Genomic DNA, 18,179 nt, shown 5'->3' on the forward strand with positions numbered 1-18,179 from the left:
CTGCGTATTGAACTACTTTTTCTGTCAAATTTGTTGTAAAACATGATGTTTTGGTGCTTAACTTGTAAAATCATAACCTAATTTGATGTTTAATAGGCTTTTCCTTAATCCCTCCTTATTATCCAAGTTATTCACTTATCCAAGCTTCTGCTGGCCTGTTTAGCTTGGATAAGTGAGACTCTACTGCAGGGGTCCTCAAACTTTTAAAGCAGAGGGCCGGTCCACAATCCTTCAGACTGTTGAGGGGCCGAATTATCATTTGGGGGGAAAAACCGAACAAATTCCTATGCACTCTGCACATATCTTATTTGTAGTGCAAAACAACAACAATAACAATGAAAGAACAATACAATATTTAAAAATGAAAATAATTTTAACCAACATAAACGTATTAGGATTTCAATAGGAAGTGTGGCTTCTGGCCAATGAGATAGTCAGGTTAATTTGGATTGTTGTTGTTGTTGTGTGTCTTCAAGTCATTTCAGACTTTGGGCAAGCCTAAGTCCAAAATTATTTATTTATTCATTTACTACATTTATTTACTACATTTATATCCCACCCTTCTCACCCCGAAGGGAACTCAGAGCAGCTGTATGTACATACAATATATTATATTATTAGCATAGCACAATATTAGCATTATACTATATTGAACTATACCACTATACTGTAATATTATATGTAATATATAACATATAATTAATATTATTATATGATATCATTGTTAGTATTGTATTGTATAAAATGATAATATTATTATCAATATTATATGTATATACAATATATTATATTATTAAAACTGATATAAAAATATTATATAAATGAGGGCGGGGGCCAGGTAAATTACCTTGGAGGGCCGCATTCGGCCCCCGGGCCTTAGTTTGGGGACCCCTGCTCTACTGTATATGCTAATTCAGGAAACTAAGAACTTGCTAAGCACTAGACTTGTTCATAGTCATGCTGGATTCAAAATTTCCTCCCATCAAACTATCAGAAGAAGCAAGTTCCAATAACATTTCAGCACTGTTGACAGCAGCCTGCTGTCTGGCAAAATTGTTGACCTCTATCCAAACACTTTTGTGTATGGATTTCAAGTCATGCTATAATATTAAATGATAAATACTTATTCCATACGGAATAACTTGCAAAAATACCTCTGAGAATTCCTTGCCTGCAAACATTGTTTGGTTCTACACATATTAGATTTAAAAGACACATGCTTTAATCAGAATTTCTATTTAGATTCCTCAAAATTTGGTTTTCAGAATGCTGTTTAACACTACTTTAACTGCCATGGTTAATGTTACGGAAGCATAAGAGTTGTAGTTTTATGAAGTCTTTAGCCTTCTCTGCCAAAAGTGCTGGCATTTTAGCAAACTAAAAATCCCAGAATTCCAGATCACTTGTTTTAATTTATTGTATAGTGTATTGTAATGTGTTGTGTGCTTTTTATATTTTTCTTGTTTTATACTGGCATTGAATGTTTGTCTTTATAATGTGGAAGCCGCCCTGAGTCCCCTGGGGAGATAGAGCGGGTTACAAATAAAGCATTATATTATTATTATTATTATTTTATTATTTTATTGTATGACACAGCAAACAAGATAGATATGCTGGATTTCGTTTCACAAAATCACAAGTCGAACACTTCCCAAGTGTCTAGGACTCTGTGATGTATTTTCGGATGATGCGCGCAGATCCCAGTAGGGTGGCCTTTTGCAGTTGGCAGATCGTAATTTTGTCAATGTCTATTGTTTCCAAATGCCAGCTGAGATCTTTTGGGATGCGCCCAATGTGCCGATCACCACCGGGACCACCTGCACTGGTTTCTGCCAGAGTCTTTGAAGTTCGATCTTGAGGTCCTGATAGCGGCTGAGTTTTTCCTGTTGTTTTTCATCAATGCAACTGTCACCTGGGATGACAACATCAATGATCCAAACCTTTTTCTTTTCCACAACTGTGATGTCTGGTGTGTTGTGTTCCAGAACTTTGTCAATCTGGATTTGGAAGTCCCACAGTATCTTTGCATGCTCATTTTCCAATACTTTTGCAGGTTTGTGATCCCACCAGTTCTTTACTGCTGGGAGGTGGTACTTGAGGCATTATTATTATTATTATTATTATTATTATTATTATTATTATTACGTGAAACACTACAAGATGAGTCCACAGCATATACTCTGCTGGCTATTGTATTGGATCACATGTCGGACACTTTCCAAGTGTCTAGGACTGTGTGATGTATCGGCGAATAATGTGCGCAGATCCCAGTAAGGTGGCCTTCTGCAGCTGGCAGCTAGTAATTTTGTCAGCGCCGATTGTGTTTAAGTGCAGGCCTAGGTCTTTAGGCACTGCACCCAGTGTGCCAATCACCACTGGAACAACCTTGATTGGCTTGTGCCAGAGTCTTTACAATTCGATCTTTAAATCCTCTTAATAACCCATTATTATTATTATTATTATTATTATTATTCAGTTAAAATGGTGTCAAATTGCATTAATTCTCTATGTAGGTGCAACCTAAGTCCCTATGACTATAACACACTTCAATATATTTATAAAAACACAACTAATTGGTTCTTTAGAGCTTCTGAATTAGGCTTGAGTAGATTAATTATATTATTAGCTAATCATATATTTTTAAAAGAGCTCAGCTTATTTCAATATTTTAGAACAGCAACCGTGGTCTCCTCCATTTATAAATCTCCCAATGGTTTCTGGTTTCTCCCAATTTATGCATAAATATTTATACAAGAGGCAAACTCTGAAAGCATAGGTTAGTCAAAAATGATTTTTCTGTTTTCAAGTAGTCAAGGAGGGAAAAAATTATTAATTCTTCTTCAGCTTATAATAATAGTCATTTATAGCAAGGTATCTTTGCAAAGCCAGTAGTAAGGGAAGCTGGCCTGCCACAATGGTAAGCTGAAGGCAAGTTCAAAAGTTCAGTTTAAGTGACTGTCATCACATGTTACATGATGGCTGACATGGTTAGAAGATGGCTAAGAACCTGAGAGTGATAAGAGGCAATCATCGCTGATGACTTATCACCCGACAACTGTCGACAGCACTTTCACACATTTGAGTTATCAGTGCCATCATGTGAATAACGTAATGTATGAATTCACACTTTGAATGCTATCTGTAGCAGAAATGGATGGGGAAGATCAAACTCCAAGAGACAAAATGCAGATTTCTCCGTGTAAGTCTGTCAAGAGGCTAGTTTTTTTAAGTTAATGAGGACACAAGGTGATTTGGAAAGTGATTCAATATGGTACTCTGAGTATTTTTTTCTGCAAAGAAAATAAAAGCAATGCACAAGATCTTCAGGAAGGCAGCTATCCAAATATATGCCACATCATTGTTCAAACCCCTTAAGGGTAATAATAGTACCTTCAAGGCTGTGGTATTTATTTACACTACCAACAACCACTGTCATTTTGAGCTTGTTCCATATCATTCACAGATTATATATATACACTTTTTAAAAAGTTTTAAAAACACAGAGAGGGAGGGAGAGAGGGAGAGTTATATGTATTTTAAAACATTTGATTCAGACAATTGGCATATATAATATGACTCAAATAAAATAGGATTTCTAAGAAAACCTAAGCCCTTGTACTTCTTATTGTAGAAACTGTGGGTCTTGACCCCAAATGGAGTTCTGAATGCCACCCATTTACACAAATCTTTAGCAACAACTTGCAGTGTTTACAGTGGACTCAGCAGAAAATGCTTCAGCTGTACTAATTTCCAAAATGAAGGAGAATCAGCCAATTTAGCAAGCCTTGCAAATGCTGCTTTGTTATTAATGTGTGAGGCACCACAGCCCTGTCTCTTAATCAGTTTCATCATGTGATGTGTTTACACCTACACACGCTGATGCGCAGTATGGGCCCTATTTCAGAAAATACCACGATTTTGCTTATCCCTTTAACTTGCGTTATAGTGGGTGTTTGCACCATGCGTCATTTAAACAACACATTTTATACTGCCTTCAGTTCACATTAAGTGGTGCCCTGAGATAATGCTGCTATAGTTCAAGATAGAAAAGAAACTTCAGTGATGCCTTCTTCGCCAGCCTATATATTTCCTTCACAATTCCCATCAATATTTTATTTTCCTTTTACCTTCACTTTCCCTGACCACCTTTGGTCAATTTCTGTTATCGTCAATGCAGAATAACTCCAAATTTTAAAAATCATTAAGGATTTATTACATAATTGAAGCTATAGAACTGCTGAAATGCACTCTTTTGCCAAGAAAAAAAGCTTCAATGTGGATTCCTTTCAATATTGACTGTTCACAGGAGAAAAATATCTGATTTGAAACCATACCAAGAAAATTATACCACATAATGAAAAGATTAGTACAAATAAAAAGTTTAAAATATGTTTCTGTTCTTGTTTTAAAGCTGGAAAAGTGGTGTCAAACTGAATTAATTCTACAGTAGAGATGCACTCTGAATCAGATCTTTATTAACTTTACTTGATTTATTTTGGTTTCTAAGGGCTTTGACTCTACAGAAAGGCAAGCTTTACTACACAAACCTTCCTTTATACAATCAACAGGAAACAAAAATGCATGAACCTATTAACTTATTTGTTTCTTTACTAACAGGGACTATTACTTGCAAGCATAAACATGGATGCAATAGCAATCTACTCAAGGAACTCTATACATCACAGAGTACTGATCTGGTTCATATAATCTAAACATGGTTAAACAAGTTTGGAGTATGCCATTTTATTTATTAAAAGAATTGAATTATTGCTTTTCATGGTACCCCGGCCCTCAAATTGCAAAAAGTCTTACACTCTGTTTTACAGCATGAATTTTTCTCTTTTTGTTAACTGTATTAAGACTAGCCAGATATAACTCAAAAACTAGTTTCAAACTCTAGTTTCACGTTCTTAACAAAATAGAATCATGGTGATCTGTAACTCTTGTTCAAGCAACAATGGAATACTTCACAGTCTAATATTACTCATAAAAGGCTGGAAAGAACTGATGCTACAACAAGGTGAAAGGGGAGAGCACACAACATCATCATCTCAGTTAAGTGGCCAGAAATATCGTGTATGTATTAGCTTTCTACAGTTATTCTTCTAAAGATCTGTTTTAATTAGCACTTAAACATACCTCTTATTGAACTATGGCATCTGAGAAACAGAAGCAATGAAGATGGGGAGATGACACTTGACATATTCTTCACCTAGAAAAGGAAGAGAAGAACTTGAAGAGACGATAGTTTAGAAGCAAAACCACCATACATCAAACATTCCCAACTTCTATAATCACTAAAAATTGTAGCATGGAAATAACAAAATAAAACAGCCAAAGCAACTTCCAATTCTATAAATATTAAACACTAGATTACAGTGGTGTACAATGAGTCAAACTAGTAACACCCCCCCCCCCCCCGTTACAATGCTATTCCACAATATAAGGAATCTCACCCTATAATTTAAATAAAAAACTGCCAGGCAGCCGTTCTACTATATTTAAAACTACAACTATAGGACAACTTAGCCTTCTCTGACAAAGTGTCTGCCGCCTCTCCAGGCTTTCTGTCAAATGATTCTACTGAACTGGATTATATGAGTCTACACTGTCATATAATCCAGTTCAAAGCAGATAATGTGGATTATCAGATTTTATAATCTGAATTATATGGCAGTGTAGATACAGCCTGAGGCCCCTTCTACATTGCCATATAAAAATTTTAAGTAGTAGTATAAGATAGCTAAATATCCTAAAGGTAGCAGATCTCACCTGATCTCAGAAACAGAGCAAGGTCAACTCTGGTTAGGAGTTGAATGGGAGGCCCCCAATAAATGCCAGGTACTGGAGGACATATTTCAAAGGAAGAAACCAGTAAAACTACTTCTGAATAATCATTTTTTTAAAAACCCTATGAAATTCATTTGCTTTCAAGATGACCTGAAGGTACATGCGCAAACATGAGATATAAGATCCTGGACTTACTTATTTATTACAGTACTTATATCTCGCCCTTCTCACCCATAGGGGACTCAGGGCAGCTTAAAATAAAACACAATATAAAAATAATACAAACAATTCAATTAAAATTACATACATTGAACATTCATAAAAATATGCATATAAATACACAATAGGCGCATTTTGAGTCTGAAAACTGGGTCTGTCATTGAGTTCTAATATATAAGAGTTTTATATATGCTGATGACCTTGACCTCACAACACAAGCGAAAGATTTTGAAACAGTTGAAAACCAACTCACTAATGCCTTGAAAGACCTCTCCAGCTACTACAAAGAGAACCACCTGAAGCCTAACACTGCCAAGACACAAGTGTGTGCTTTCCACCTACGTAACTGTGAAGCCAACAGGAAACTGAAAGTTACTTGGGAAGGCCAAGAGCTCGAACACTGTTTCCATCCTAAATATCTTGGTGTCACCTTAGATTGAACATTAACATATAGGAAACACTGCATGAACACCAAGCACAAAGTAGCTGCACGCAACAACATCCTGCGGAAACTTACTGGCAGCTCATGGGGTGCAGACCCACAAGTAATAAGAACATCAGCCCTGGCCTTGTCTTTCTCAACTGCTGAGTACGCCTGTCCTGTCTGGCAAAAGTCTGCCCATGCGAAGCAGGTGGACATAGCAGAATCATCACAGGATGCCTTAAACCTACACCTGTTGATAAACTCTACAAGTTAGCTGGCATTGCCCCTCCTGACGTGCGACGGGAAGTTGCTGCTAACTGTGAGAGAAATAAGGTCGAACACTGTGAAAGCCACCCACTGCATGACTATCAGCCTCCTCCCACAAGACTCAAATCAAGGAAGGGCTTCATGAGAACCACCACTCCTCTTGATGTTCCTCCAGCAACAGCAAGGGTGTCCCTCTGGGCAGCTAAACCTGGCAATTCTAACTGGATGGCCCCCATGAGGGTCTTCCTCCAGGGGCAAACCAAGAATGGGCAACTTGGAAGTCCCTGAACAGACTCAGAAGTGGAGTGGGCAGATCAAAAGACAACTTGGCAAGGTGGCACTACCTGGAGGAATCCTCCACCTTGTGTGACTGTGGAGAAGAACAAACAACTCCGCATATGTATGCTTGCCCACAATGTCCTGCCTCATGCACGGAGGAGGAGTTGTTTAAAGCTACGGACAATGCGGTTGCTGTTGCCCGTTTTTGGTCTAAAACTATTTAGTTGCTTGTGATTTCTTTTTTTTTTCATCATTTTAAAATATATTTGTTATGCAATGCTTTTGACACAAAATAATAAATAAGGGTGGTCATAATTGATGCTGCTGTTATTGATTGAAGGCCTGGTCCCACAACCAGGTCTTTACTTTTCTGTGGAAAGATAGAAGGGATGGGAGACACAGAGTGTACCTACACTGTACAATTAATGCAGTTTTACACCACTTTAACTGCCATGATTCAAATACTATTGAATTATGGAAGTTATAATGTGATAAGGCACCAGCGATATTTGTCAGAGAAAGGCTTGTAAAACTGCAGCTCCCATGATTCAACATTGAGCCATGGCAGTTAAAGTGGTATCAAACTACATCAATTCAACAGTGTAGATGCACCCACTGTTAGAACAGACAGTTTTGGAGAGTGATTGGAAAAATCACCACAACTCCAGTCAGGGACTGGGGAAGGGCCCCCAAACTAATTCCTGTGGGCCGGATGCGGCCCTCCAAGGTCATTTACACCCCCCCCCCACACACACACACACACATACCCTAAGAACTTCTAGAATTGTGAAAGCATATGAAAATAGGAATTCAAAAGCCAGAAAATGCTAGTATCCTTTATACTACAATTCTTTAAGCCCTAGACTGGAAAATATTGTGGCACTTTTTAACAATTGCTACCTATGGATATCTATGGTAACAGCAATGATCACACATATTCTACATTATATTCTGGTTCCTCAATTGCTTTTAAAGGGTCTTCTCTATGAAATGCATATGTGTCTATGATATTCAAGTAGGTTAAGAAAAGTTTATGATTAATAGATATGAGAATAATACATACAAATTGTGAGCTCAATTCCCCAAGTATCAGCCCTTAAATGATACAATCCAAAATGCAAAAGAGTAAGGTATTAACAGGCTTGAGGGAATGTCAAAGTTGAAAGAAATGCTTACAAATTATGAGGAAAATATATTATTTGAAAAGAAGCATCTTTTAAAAACAGCCCAGTGAGGAGAAAGACTGTTCAGCATGCATGAAATACTAACTGGCTGTTGAAGGGAGATAAAGAGTCACAGTGGAGCAAGGAAATGAGTAAAATACAGTTGTCCCTCCGTACCTACAGATTCTGTATCCACGGATTCAACAGTCCACAGCTAGGGATATACACGGACATGATTTGTACTGAATAGACAGCATACTAGTGTAACAAAAGAAGCAACCAAATAAACTATCCAACTTGACTCTGTGCTTATCATATCACTGGCAGTTTCCTTTCTTTGTGTTGTTCTGCCAAATTCAAATTCAATGACACATAGCAATGATGGAATACAGAAAGAGTATGGGGAGAACAGTTGAAATTTTTGCATGTGTTTATCACTAACAACACTGCTGTAAGTTTTAATGTTATTGAAACTGAAAAACAGTCAGTCATCCATGTTCGCAGGTGTTAGGCATGCAGAGCCTCAATGAAAGTAGAAAAACTACGAATGTTTAAAATTCTATTTTTTATTTTATTTTTTGTACCTGAGGCCAATTCCACATAGCTGAATAATAACCCACATTACCTGCTTTGAACTGAAATATATAGTAGTGTGGGCTCAGATAACCAGTTCAAATCAGATATTGTGAGATTTTCTGCCTTTATATGGGTTATATGGCTGTGTGGAAGGGCCCTGAGAGAACACCTCTATAGAAATCTCTAGATTCTTCAATATGACTCTATAGTTACCTTCCAGTAGAGAATGACCATATAGTTTCAATAGAGAACCTAGGCTGGACCTACACCACCCTATATTCCAAGATCTGATCCCAGATTATCTGCTTTGAACTGGATTATGTGACTCTACACTGCCAGATAATCTGGGATAAACAGATAATCTGGGATAAGATCCTGAAATATAGGGCAGCGTAGATCCAGCCTTAAAGATTCTTTAAAATATATTCTATCTACGAATTCCTAAATCTTTCAGTGTGATGCTATCATCAACATCTGGCAGACACTGACAACAAAGTCACACTGGAGGACCTAGGGATTGCTAGAAAGAAAGCTTTAACCAAATCTGTGACTAATCAAATCTGTAGAAGTCATACCTACAAATGTGAGGGGCTGACTATATAGTCACATAATGTCTATAAATTTATTAACAGACTTCTCCGAAACAGTGGGCTATTATACTAGCATTCTGGTTCTTTGGCAAACAATTCAAGCTTTTTTTCTTTTAGACATGGAAGATGTGCTAGCTGCAACAAAACCATTATGAACATGGCTACTGAGTGAAATATTATGATTCTCTAAATACACATAGTTTGAGTACAATTGGCCTGTTCAACTTTGCTTCTTTTCTTGTATGCATGTTATAGATTTCTGCACACATCAGCTAATACTGAGACTAAAAACATTTATGTTTTTATAAAGTAGCCATGTAATGTTCTGCATTTAACCCCATTAAGAACAAAAGATCTATAGCTTCCTAAGAGTTTCCTTTGATGTTTTCTAGAAAACAATTATTCTTGTTTATGTCTGTTTTATTTAGTGAATTAATATTATAATCGCCTCTAATGTTACAGCAAAGTACCATCCATTTATAATCATGCAGGTTTACGGCAGACTTCTTGTAATCATCTCCTACAAAGAAGTTATTAAGAACTGAACCAGTATATTAAAAGAAAACAGGATTCTTATGTTGTCGTGCAACTTAATTTTCATGTATAGCAAGGCCCTTAGTGTCAAGCAATGAGAATTAAGGCCTAGAAATTTGCTGCAGTTTGCAAGTAGCCTTCTGCAGTATTGTCTCCATTGGATGAGAACACAAAGATTTCTGTACATTTCCTGACAGTTGTCTGTGCTTCTGGAAATGTATGTGTTTTTTTCTATGCAGAAACACATTTTCTGTGCAAAAAACATGTTTTTTTAAAACAGGTATACATGTGGGTCCTGTGCAGAAAAAAGTTATATGCAGAAATGCATTTTCTTTTCAGAAATACACATTGGGTTTTTTGGGGGGAGAAAATATATTTATTATGTAAGAATACACCTTTCGTTCAGAGAGTACACTCCCACCTTCTGTACAGGAATACACTTTCTTTGTAGAAACACATTTCTGAGCAGAAAAATCACATGTATTTCTATGCAAATCAATACTTTCTGAAGTGCAGATTCTCACAATAGCCTTGCAATAGCTGGTATTCTTCCTGATGAGGATTCCCAAGAACCAAGAAACATTTTCCCCAATCAAAAAAGAAATATCAAAGAAATACTACTTCCAGCCCTGTTTGTAATAGTTCAGTGTCAAAAGTTTTACTCAAAGAGTACTGCCACAATTCCAGGTTACCCTGATAGAATATATAGCCCTTTCTACACTTCCAGATAAAATCCATATTATCTGCTTTGAAATGAATTATATGGCAGTGTAGACCCATATAATCAAAGCAGATAATGTGGATTATCTGATTTGATAATAATATGGTAGTGTATTGCTGTTGTTTATTCATTCAGTCGCTTCCGACTCTTCGTGACCTCATGGACCAGCCCATGCCAGAGCTCCCTGTTAGCTGTCACACTACATATGGCAGTGTAGAAGAGGCCAATGTCACTAAAATCAATGTCTTCTCCAAAAAATCAGAGAGGATTAGTGGTCAACAACCCATCTCAATCTTCTAAGACAGCAGAATACTTGAGAACACATAAGAACTTTTCAAGCAATTAGCAATGGTATCAGTAGCCATAGGAAGGCCTATCTTTTTTTTAAAAAAAATGAGAACACTGCTTCAGACACTGGTCTTATCTACACTGACACTATAATGAGCTTCAAGCCTTCTCAAAACCGGGGGTGGGGGGCTCATGCCCCCAATATTTGCTGCTGTATTAGGAGTATACAATACATTTTTAAAAGTTGCAGAACATTCTGAGTTCAGCCCTTTTAATGCACTGCAGCAGTGTATCCCAGATCCAGAACAAAATGCAGAGTGCATTGCAGATAGATACCCATCCTGCTGAAGCACATCATGAAATCCATGCTGAAAACTGCCCCAATGGCATGGCTAGGCAGCAAGGGTCTAATCGACCCCATGACAGGGGTAATGGATAACTTCCCCTCTTAACTGTCACTTCCCTCTTTTTTTAACCCCATATGCCCATGGAAGGTTGATGTACATCTCTGCAGAAAATAGAAAAAAAAGCACAGCACCTTCCATGATTAATATCATCTTCCTGGCCTGACCAGTTCCAAGCTGCATTATAGTGTCATTGCAGATGTGCCTACTAATAACAAGCTAGAAGTTGTGTCAACCTGCCTAGTTCCCCAGATCACCCTATTGGCATCTATAGTAGGGCAGAGCTTGAGGACCCCACAGAATATTCTAAACTAACCTGTTGCTCTCAGACATAGAATCATAGAATCATAGAATGGTAGAGTTGGAAGAGACCTCATGGGCCATCCAGTCCAACCCCCTGCCAAGAAGCAGGAAATCGCATTCATAGTACCCCCAACAGATGGCCATCCAGCCTCTGTTTAAAAGCCTCCACAGAAGGAGCCTCCGCCACAGTCCGGGGGAGAGAGTTCCACTGCCGAACAGCCCTCACTGTGAGGAAGTTCTTCCTAATGTTCACGTGGAATCTCTTTTCCTGTAGTTTGAAGCCATTGTTCCGTGTCCTAGTCTGCAGTGCAGCAGAAAACAAGCTTGCTCCCTCCTCCCTATGACTTCCCCTCACATATTTGTACATGGCTATCATGTCTCCTCTCAGCCTTCTCTTCTGCAGGCTAAACATGCCCAGTTCTTTAAGCCACTCCTCATAGGGCTTGTTCTCCAGACCTTTGATCATTTTAGTTGCCCTCCTCTGGACGCTTTCCAGCTTGTCAACATCTCCCTTCAACTGTGTTGCCCAGAATTGGACACAGTATTCCAGGTGTGGTCTGACCAAGGCAGAATAGAGGGGGAGCATGACTTCCCTGGATCTAGATGCTATTCCCCTATTGATGCAGGCCAGAATCCCGTTGGCTTTCTTAGCAGCCGCATCACATTGCTGGCTCATGTTTAACTTGTTGTCCACAAGGACTCCAAGATCTTTTTCACATGTACTGCTGTCTAGCCAGGTGTCCCCCATTCTGTATCTTTGCATTCCATTTTTTCTGCCGAAGTGAAGTATCTTGCATTTGTCCCTGTTGAACTTCATTTTGTTAGTTTCAGCCCATCTCTCTAGTCTGTCAAGATAGTTTTGAATTCTGCTCCTTTCTTCTGGAGTGTTGGCTATCCCTCCCAGTTTGGTGTCATCTGCAAACTTGATGATCGTGCCTTCTAACCCTTCATCTAAGTCATTAATAAAGATGTTGAACAGAACCGGGCCCAGGACAGAACCCTGCGGCACTCCACTTGTGACTTCTTTCCAAGATGAAGATGACGCATTGGTGAGCACCCTTTGGGTTCGTTCGCTTAGCCAATTACAGATCCACCTAACTGTAGTTTTGTCTAGCCCACATTTTACTAGTTTGTTTGACAGAAGGTTGTGAGGGACTTTGTCGAAGGCCTTACTGAAATCCAGGTACGCTACATCCACGTCCTTCCCTGTATCGACCCAACTCGTAACTCTGTCGAAAAAAGAGATCAGATTAGTCTGGCATGACTTGTTTTTGGTAAATCCGTGTTGACTATTAGCAATGACTGCATCTGTTTCTAAGTGTTTGCAGACCACCTCCTTAATGATCTTTTCCAGAATTTTGCCTGGTATCGATGTGAGGCTGGCCGGACGGTAATTGTTTGGGTCGTTCTTTTTTCCCTTCTTGAAGATAGGGACCACATTTGCCCTCCTCCAATCTGCTGGGACTTCTCCCGTTCTCCAAGAACTCTCAAATATGATTGCCAGTGGTTCTGAAATAACTTCCGCTAGTTCCTTCAGTACTCTTGGATGTAGTTGATCTGGCCCTGGCGACTTGAATTCGTTTAGAGTGGCCAGGTGTTCCTGGACAACTTGTTTCCCTAATTGGGGTTGGATTTCCCCAAATTCTTCGTCCATTTCATGTTGCTGAGGTTGAAGATGGCTTTCTTTTTGTGAGAAGACCGAGGCAAAGAAGGCATTAAGCAGTTCTGCCTTTTCCCTGTCCCCTGTCGCCATCACCCCATCTTCTCCTCGCAGAGGCCCTATCGCCTCCTTTTTCTTCCTTTTTCTACCAACGTAAGCAAAAAAGCCTTTTTTGTTGTTTTTAATGTCCCTGGCAAGCCTGAGCTCATTTTGACGGGGTCGCACTCCCCCTGAAGGCGCAGGTCCATAGCTTGGGGGTCCTCCTGGATTCGGGGCTGACTCTTGAGGCTCAGGTGTCAGCCGTGGCCGGGAGGGCCTTTGCACAATTAAAACTTGTGCACCAGCTGCGACCATACCTCGAGAAGTCTGATCTGACCATGGTGGTCCATGCCTTAGTTACCTCTAGACTGGACTATTGCAATGCGCTCTACATGGGGCTGCCTTTGAAGACGGCTCGGAAATTGCAACTAGTACAACGCTCGGCAGCCAGGTTTCTAACTGGAGCAAATTACAGGGCACGTTCAACGCCTCTGTTTAAGGAGCTCCACTGGCTGCCATTTACCTTCCGAGCCCAATTCAAGGTGCAGGTTCTTACCTACAAAGCCCTAAACGGTTTGGGATCCGCCTACCTTAGAGACCGCATTTCCCCCTACGAACCCGCACAATCTCTTCGCTCGTCGGGGGAGGCCCTTCTCTCGCTTCCACCACCCTCGCAGGTGCGGTTGGTGGGGACGGGAGAGAGGGCCTTCTCTGTCGTGGCCCCCCAGCTTTGGAACTTGCTCCCTAGGGAGATTAGGCTGGCCCCCACCCTCCTCTCCTTCCGGAAGAACCTGAAAACCTGGCTTTTCCGGAAAGCCTTTGATGAGTGAATTCTGTTGGTTCAAGTTGTCTGCCTACATAATAATAGACCCACTGATTCGCCTTCTTATTGTCATTATTGTCATTTCTAGTACTTTAATGACTATGTCAATTACGTAACTACCTCCCCCTGATTTGACACATTCGCCCTTTGGCCTAGACTTGTGTTTTATATCTGTTTTTAACGCTTTTTCCTGCAATATTGTTTTTATGATGGTTTTACTGATATTGTTGATTTATTGTTGTAAATTTATGTGTTTTGATTTGTTTTTATATTGTGATGTTGGGCAAGGCCCCATGTGAGCCGCCCCGAGTCCCTACGGGGAGATGGGGCGGGATACAAGAATAAAATTATTATTATTATTATTATTATTATTATTATTATTATTATTTTGCGCTTTAGCCTTGCTAACCTTTTCCCTACAGGAGTTGGCTATACGTTTGAATTCTTCTTTGGTGATTTCTCCCCTTTTCCACTTCTTGTGCATGTCTCTTTTGAATCTTAGCCCAGTTAGAAGTTCTTTGGACATCCATTCTGGCTTCTTCGCATGTGCCATTTTTTTTTCTTTGTTGGCACTGTTTGCATTTGCGCCTTGAGTATTTCACTTTTAAAAAACTCCCATCCATCGTTAACTCCCTTGTCTTTTAATATTGGCGTCAATGGAATGCTGCTCAGTATTTCCTTCATTTTTTGGAAGTCAACTCTCTTAAAGTCCAGAATGCGTGTTTGACTTGTCTTAGTTTCAGCCTTCCATTGTATCACAAACTGCAGGAGCACATGGTCACTTGCCCCTAAGGTTCCAACGACTTCTACTGTATTGATCAGGTCTTCCACATTTGTTAAAATTAAATCAAGAGTTGCTGATCCCCTTGTTGCCTCCTCTACCTTCTGGACCATAGAATTGTCTGCAAGGCAAGTGAGGAATTTGTTGGACTTTGTGCTCTTGGCCGAGTTTGTTTTCCAGCAGATATCAGGATAGTTGAAGTCGCCCATGACTACTACATCTCTTCTTTGTGCCTGTTTGGTCAGCTGTTGACAAAAGGCTTCATCAAGTTCTATATCCTGGTTCGGAGGTCTGTAGTAGACACCCACGACGAGATCTTTTTGAGTCCTGGTCCCCTTGATTCTTATCCAGATGCTTTCAAGCTGGTTTCCCAGATTACACTCTTGCATTTCTTCTGCAACGTAACTGTTTTTTACATATAAAGCTACTCCCCCTCCTCTCCCCTTTGTTCTATTTCTGTGAAAGAGGTTATAGCCCTCAATGGCTACATTCCAGTGATGGGAGTCATCCCACCAGGTTTCAGTGATGCCTATGACGTCGTATGTGTGGTGCTGACATGTAAAATCCTGAGTTTTTCATACTACACAATTGCAGTATTGTCATTCCACAACTGGCTTGTAGTTTGGTGAGGTATTCAAGCCCCCTGGCTGAGAATTCGAAATATTCCTCCATAAACTACAAATCCCAGTATTCCGCAGGATGTTGCCATGGCAGTTAAAATGGAAAAAGACATCTCAAAAGGGAAGCTCTTAACATTATCTGAAACTGGCCTGAATTCAAAATACCAGCACAATGTAACAATCCACATGTGGACCTTACACTATACTGACCCCTATACTACCCCTCACACCTACTTTAAAGGCCCTAAATTGCCTCACATGGTAAAATGTGAGCAGGCAAGACTGAAGGTCCGACAACCCTCCCTACAGTTATACACAATGATGACATCAGCACTGAGATCCACCAGGGTCCTTTGGAAGTCTCTGCATGCCAGCAGTGAGGGTGAGATGGTTTTCTGATGCTGTCTATTCCCACAGCACCATGGAAAGGCTGTATGATACATCTTCAGGGCTTTAAAACAGGTTGGAAGGGGGCTTTAGGTGATGCTTGGAGAAGACACAAATACCATCTTCCACAGTGCTTTTAAAAAAGACATCTGCATGTGTCAGGGACGCATACATGAGTCCTACACATGTGCAGCTGTCTCTATATGAGTTCTGGCATATTTTATTATATCATTACACTCCTCTCAGTAACATGTTAACATATAGTGCTTTTACTTGTAACACATTATTTCCAAGTTCTCAGCACAGATAGATGGACTACTTTTCTCTTCATGCATACCTAAGCATTCACATGCAAAAAGGATTCAATGGTCTTCAATCTGACTCTAATTGGAAATCAGGCCTTTTAACTAACCCTTGGCCTATCATTTTTTTGTGATCAGACATGCTACAATATAAATCCACAGAAACCAGTTTCATCTAATGAATGACATAGGTATTCTTCATGAAATACAGCTCTGTGACACTGGAAAAGCTGCATCATTTCACAGATGGTGTTCTAAAACACAAAAATGAGAATACTATTACACCAGTTTTTTGTTAATGTTGTGTTCAGCTATCTCAATGTTACATGTTGTGTAAGGAGAAAGATATAACATAAATGAAATAGAGTCAAATTTATATTCATTGCTCCCTTACAACTTACCAAAATCCACACCAGCCAAACTATGTTACAATCTCAGTACATGGGAGAACAAAAGAATGGGTGCATTTATCATAGATAAATATTTCCCATTTGTGTTTTTTTATTTTAAAAACGTGACATGCACCTACTATCCTTAATTTCAAATAACTAAAACAGTAGACCGGAGTTTGAACACCACTATTATATACGTCTAATCTTCATCTAAAAATTAAAGTGATTAAGATCAATAACCAAAAAGACAATTGGTACATACCTTAAGTAATAAAACTCCCTTTGCCTTTTGCGAAGTGAATAGAGAAAGGCCAGAAGGAAGTCCCTGATTTCATCTCAATCAGAAGCTGGTTCAAATTGGCTACACAGATGCTCTTGGGAAGATCAAATTTGTATTCTGGCTGAATACTCTTCCATAAAAATGTTCAACCTAATCTAAAAGTATGTTTTTTTGACTGGCTTTCCAAGGAAATGTTTATTAGTCTAAGAACAAATCTGTGAGCATCAAAGTTTCCTTTATCCATAGAAATGGGGTTAGTACACAATTTTGCTATGCATTTATGCAAATGATGGTAAACAGAATTATAAAAGACAGATAATAAGCATCAAATGAGGTTATTTTGTTCCCCGCTTTACGTTGTCAGACTTGTGAGCATAGTTTAGTGTTTTCTATTCATGACTTTAGATTATCAAATTACTCCCTGATGATGTCTCAGATGTGCTTTTGTCTGCAAATGAGAAGGAATAAAATACCAGGGCATTAACGTTAAATTACTATCATTAATGGGGTAAATACGAAAATAATTACAGCCTCGTATCATCAATTATTATGTGTTCATTACTGAAGTCCTTATAAAGCTTTCATTTTCTTGTTACAATTATTTTTACTTTGCTTTCTGGCCAGCTATATTATTGCTTCACCAGTCCTTTAAGCAGCACTCAGCAGTTACACAAGCCATTTAATCCTGTTTAAAGCTTCATTTACAAAAAGAAAGGCTTCCGTTCAGATAGTTTTTAACTGCTTGGCCATGTTTTTTTCACTTCTGTCCTGATGCTCAAAAGCAGCACAGGGACAAAAGGTGCAAGAGAGACATTTGTTGCAGGAGATTATCTCAACCCATCAATGAGATAAAAGTCTTTCAATCTGGTTTTAGCACTTCTCAGAAGTCATTCTGCTATTCAAAAAGGAAGTTGCTCCAAATTGCCAATCTATCCTATATTTTTACTGCAATGCTTTATCCTTAAGTCCTATCAACAGTTTTGTCTAGTTGCCAGGTGTTCTATTTTGTCACCTCTGTTCCTCCAACTTTGACAAGCCGCAAAAAGTGAACTCATTCCCATACATACACATATCTCCTATATATACATACATATGTTCACTCAATACTCCGCCTCCTTATTTTGCTGACAACAGCTAAAAATAACAGTGTCCCAATTCCTTCTACGCTGTGACCCTTTTCCTTCAGGTTAACTCTTTCATCATTTTGATTGATTCCGGCTGCTTCACTGCCCATTAGGCACCCAGGCAGTTTGCAAACCTTAGGGGCGCACAAAGAAAGAGTAAAAAATATAAAGGGGGGGGGGGGGGGGAGAGAGAGAGAGACGTCCCCTTTTGTC

The 18,179-nt window shown here is 39.2% G+C and overlaps 1 protein-coding gene across 3 annotated transcripts in view; it reads right to left on the reverse strand.

The window, feature by feature from the left end:
* Positions 1–18,179, reverse strand: part of rarb (retinoic acid receptor beta) — a 436,563-nt gene that overhangs the window by 415,407 nt on the left and 2,977 nt on the right. For all 3 annotated transcript variants that reach the window (XM_062957200.1, XM_062957204.1, XM_062957202.1), the window contains exon 2: positions 5,140–5,212. The gene's annotated coding sequence lies outside the window, so the exon portion shown is untranslated. The remainder of the gene's footprint in view (positions 1–5,139; positions 5,213–18,179) is intronic.

The sequence above is a fragment of the Anolis carolinensis genome, chromosome 6, assembly GCF_035594765.1.
Source record: "Anolis carolinensis isolate JA03-04 chromosome 6, rAnoCar3.1.pri, whole genome shotgun sequence".
Classification (NCBI taxonomy): Eukaryota; Metazoa; Chordata; class Lepidosauria; order Squamata; family Dactyloidae; genus Anolis; species Anolis carolinensis.